Below are 5,102 nucleotides of genomic sequence, written 5' to 3'. Positions count from 1 at the left end.
TTATAGAGTAGCAACGAAAATAATTTTATGGTTGGGGGTCACCACAACGTGAGGAACTGTATTAAGGGGTCGCGGCATTAGGAAGGTTGAGAACCGCTGACCTAGAGATTATCATGCTAAGCGAAGTAAGTCAGGCAGATAAAGTCGAGAACCATATGACTTCATTCATATGTGGTATATAAAACTGAAAGCAACGAAGGAATAAGACAAAGAAACAAAAACTCATAGACACAGAAATCAGTTCAGTGGTTAGGGGGGAGGGAGTGGTAGAAAAGGGAAAAGGAGGTAAAATATATGGTGATATACTACAGTAATGCACACTGGAAACCTACAATTTTACTAGCCAATGTTACCCCAATAAATTTAGTAATAACAACAACAAAAAAGACTGCAAGATACCCTTCAGCAATAACCATCAGGAATCTTTGGAAAGTTACAGATTACTTACAACACCTGGAGGATACACAGAACACCTGGAGTCACACAGTGATACGGGGGTGGGGGAGCGCAACAAGCACAGGCCTGGGGTTCTGCTTTTATTAGGGTCGAGCGTGGGGGCCTAGCAATTCATGGGCTCACTCTTTTTTTTTTTTTTTTAGCTGAGCCATTCTGCCACCTGTTGGCAGCTCAGCGGCAGCTCAGCTCGGGCCGGGCATCGAACCACTGTTGCTCAGAGCTCAAATTCTTGAGCGAGCTCTTAACCGACTGAGCCACTTGGCCGGCCCTGGGCTCACTCTTTATGTGCATACAAGCATACAAGCAGTAATTTTTTAAAGTAGGAGAAAAGAAGAAAAACAAGTAACTTAAAAGGTCAGTTACTGAAATCAACCAAGATCTCTCAATGAAAGGAGCCTCAATGCTGGGAAGGCAGCCTGGCTTTGTATCTAGGCTGGCAATGTGTTTGTGAAATCGGGAGTCCTCATGATTTTGATTTGATTTGTGACTATAGCTTTAGAAATCATCTTTTTAAAATCTCTTTCTCTACATATCTCATAACCCTAGTGTTTCCCCATGATAATCATTAATCCCTGAAGCAGTAGGGGACAAGTCATGACCTGACTAATGTTCACAATTCTGGCCCTCTGGCAGCTCAAGAGAACTTTTTTTTCCCAATTATAGTTGACATTCAATGTTATACAAGTTTCAGGTGTATACCATAGTGGTCACACATTTATATAACTTACAAAGTGATCCCCCTGATAAGCCGGGCACCTGGCTGACACCATATATAGTTATTACCATATTATTGACTATATCCTCTCTGCTATACTTCACATTCCCGTGACTATTTTGTAACTACCAATCTGTACTTCTTAATCCCTTCACCTTTTTCATTCAGTCCCCTAAACTCCCCCTATCTGGCAACCATCAGTTTGTTCTCTGTACTACAGATAACACCTTGACCTAAGTTATGTTTAAGCTCCTGAACCTTAAAATGGAACTACGACACGCTGGCTACTTTTCCATGAAACTAGACAGAGTTGACGCAAGAGCTGTCCTCAAGACTTGAAAAAATTTCATGATCCTTACCTTACCTCCAGCCAGTCAGATCCTAATATGACACTGAACCCCTAAAACATGGTGTCTTGTGATTTTGCTCCATGGAATTTGTAACATACACACCATGGGGGAGTCAGGTCTTTCTGAGCACAAGCTCGCTTGTGCTCCAGAATGGCCAATCCTGTAATCATAAATTACTTCCTTTCTCTACTGCAAGCCCCTGCTCATCCATTTTTTTTGGCTAGTGCACTCAAGCAGATGGACTCACAGACTGGGGTTTGTTGACATCCAGATAGCCATCTTTGAAGTGGATGCCTCTTTGAAGTGGATGCCTGGGCAATCAAAGCTCAAGTCAGGCGCCCGCATTAGAAAAAAGCAAAAAAAAAATGTCAGGGTTTACACTACAAAACTCCTAAATAACTACTGAGATGAAGGAGGTATCACAATGCAAGTTATAACTGACTTGTAATAAACCCACTACATATCAAACATTTTGTAGGAATATTTGATGGTATTTTATACATACACCTTTAGTTTTATCTATTTGTCTCCTAATTTATTTCTTCACCATTCTTTCTTGCATCTCAGATCTTCCTTCTGTAGCCTTTCTTCTGCCTGGATAAATTCTTGAGAAGTTTCTTCAATGAGGGCCATTTGTAAGTGTGCTCTCTCAGTTTTGTTTCTTATATGTCTTTATTTTCCCCACACTTTTTTTTAAAGAAATTTTTTATTGGGGGACAGTGTGTTTTTCCAGAACCCATCAGCTCCAAGGCAAGTGATTGTTTCAATCTAGTTGTGAAGGGCGCAGCTCAGTGGCCCATGTGGGAATCGAACCAGCAACCTTGGTGTTATGAGCCTGCACTCTAACCACCTGAGCTAACTGGCCACCCCTTCCCCACACTTTTAAAAGATAGTTTGGCTAGATGTACACAATTATATATTGATGACTATTTTTGCTCAACTCCCTGAGAAATATTATCCCATCTCATCTTCTTGGCAGTTGATTCTGAGATCTCTGTTTTTGGTTTTCTATAGTCTCACAATGATGTGTGTATTTCTTTTTGTGTCTACTGCCATGCCGACCTCTTGTCTCCTGTATACAAGCATTCATGATGTTCATCAGATCTGGAAAGTAGTCAGGCCTTATCGCCTCAAAAATTCTCCTCTCTATTCTCTCTAGCCTACACTTCCTGGTCTCTGATTTGATATACAGTAGAATATGTATTTCATATAATAAAATGACAACAGGTTAAATCTGCATGATAGGTACATGGTTATTTCAGTACATTTGAACGATTTGATAATAAAAAAAATAACTGCCTATGGCTAAGGATTATCAAGTGCTTAAATGTTTCTGAATGAATGAGCATATCGTAAAAGCAGAAAATATAAGAAAAAGGTATTAAAATGATAAAACCTAAAATGTATAGCTTTCTTCCAATTCCTCACTAGCATTTGAACTACCTCTGAAGGCCAATTCAGCTATATTAAAAATCTATACATAGTGAAACAAATGCTTGCTGTAGATGCTAAGAAAAGATTCCCTTGTTTCCTTGGAAAATTCTGGAATGTATTTTAAATTTTTAGTATTGGGGTCATGGAACACTTAGCAGTAAAGCATTATATCCTGATTTCATCAGTATGTGGCTTGTTTCTCATAGAGGAGCTTTCCATTTAGGTGTTATTGTCCGAATGTCAAGGGTTGAGACTGGACATAATTCAAGTCAGCTCCGTATTGCCAGTGTCCAACATAGCAGCTGACAGTAAAGAGGCACCCACTAAATGTTTAATGCAGCAGTTCTCAAACTTTAATGAGCATAAGCATCCCCTTGGAGAGCTAGTTACAATACAGTTTCTTGGCTGCCATCACAAGAGATTTGGGATTCAGAAGTTCAGGTTGGGGGCCATGAATTTGCATTTCTAATCAGTTCACAAGTGAAGCCTATACTACTGGTCTGAGGACTATGCTGTGAGAAAAACTGGTTTAATGAATGAAAAAAAAATGTATGTGAAGACATGTTTCTTGGGGAAAGCACTGAAATTTGCTTCGCTTGTGTTATTATCTGATTCTCTTTTTAAGTGATTTATATAAAGAGTCGTCTGTTTTGAGTTCTTTGGAGAGGCCCCTAAAGTGATAAAACCCTCACAATCAGGCCTCATTTGTCACTTGGGTCTATGCTCTTCATACTCCAGCCACACCAATCTACTCGACTGTCACCTGACTCACAGGCAGTTCCACAGCCAAGTACCATTACATATGCTTTGCCCTCTGTCTCGAATGTCTTACTTTCAATCAAAACTTCATTCAAGATTTAGCTCAAACATTTGAATTCAATTCTTCCTCCACCCCAAATATGAGTCACAATTTCCCAGCGGCACTATACTCCCTGGGAACTGTCATATCTTTACTACCATCCAAATTACACCAGGAGTGGTCATTTATGTCGCTCTCCAACCAGCTTATCCTCCAGTACTGTACCCAACCTACAGCACTGTACACAACACATCCATCACAGAACCCAGCACATAACAGATAGCTAGTAAATGCTGGCTGAACTAGAACTAAAAGGACAACTTGAGGTCCATGTTAACTTAGCGTTTAAGTTCCAATAGTACAAGCATAATTTTCATGGTGATGCCCACGAGACAGTGTGAGACTATGTTCAGATTAATGCTTGCCCTCCCAGCATAATATTAACAGGTCCCACTGTCACTCTCGAAAGGATCCCATCTAGAAGGGGGAACATATGGTTACTTCATCATTATCCCAGGTTCACTTACAGCAGGAGCTGGCCAAATGGTGCCTCTGGTTTTCATTTTCCCCCACTGGCCCTGTTACGTAGTCAGCTGGATGCCATCTGATACACATCAGATTCAAATGGGCTACACAGGCCTTCTTCATATTTTAAAAACTGTTTCTTACTTGCTTTCTTAATATGAAAAAATAAACCACAGAAGGAAGAGGTCTCACAGAAGAGATCAATCCAAGCACATCCTTGGACAACTGCAGCAGACATGGAAATAAAATGCAAGCTTTCATGAGAAGGAAAATCCCTGACTCAGTACTCTAGTACCTGACATCTAGGAGGGGACTGGGCCAACCATTAATTTTTAATATATATAGATTGCTACAAGCAATCATGAGAATGATTCATTCCTCTTCCTTCCTTCCTTCCTTCCTTCCTTCCTTCCTTCCTTCCTTCCTTCCTTCCTTCCTTCCTTCCTTCCTTTCTTTTTAAAAAAGATTTTATTGGGGAATTGGGGAAGGGAACAGTGTTGGGGAGCATTGTGTTTTTCCAGGACCCATCAGCTCCAAGTTAAGTTATTGTCCTTCAATCTTAATTGTGGAGGGCGCAAGCTCAGCTCCAAGTCCAGTTGCTACTTTCAATCTAGTTGCAGTGCGGTGCAGCCCACCATCCCATGTGGGAGTTGAACTGGCAACCTTGTTGTTAAGAGCACAAGCTCTCACCAGCTGAGCCATGTGGCAGCTCAGCTCGGGTGCAGCTCATTGGCCCATGTGGGAATCGAACCAGCAACTCTGTGGCTCTGAGCTCACGCTCTTAACCAACGGAGCCACCCAGCTGGCTCGAGAATGATTATTT

The sequence above is a fragment of the Hipposideros armiger genome, unplaced genomic scaffold (genome assembly GCF_001890085.2).
Source record: "Hipposideros armiger isolate ML-2016 unplaced genomic scaffold, ASM189008v1 scaffold_103, whole genome shotgun sequence".
Classification (NCBI taxonomy): domain Eukaryota; kingdom Metazoa; phylum Chordata; class Mammalia; order Chiroptera; family Hipposideridae; genus Hipposideros; species Hipposideros armiger.
This window is presented reverse-complemented; position numbering follows the sequence as displayed.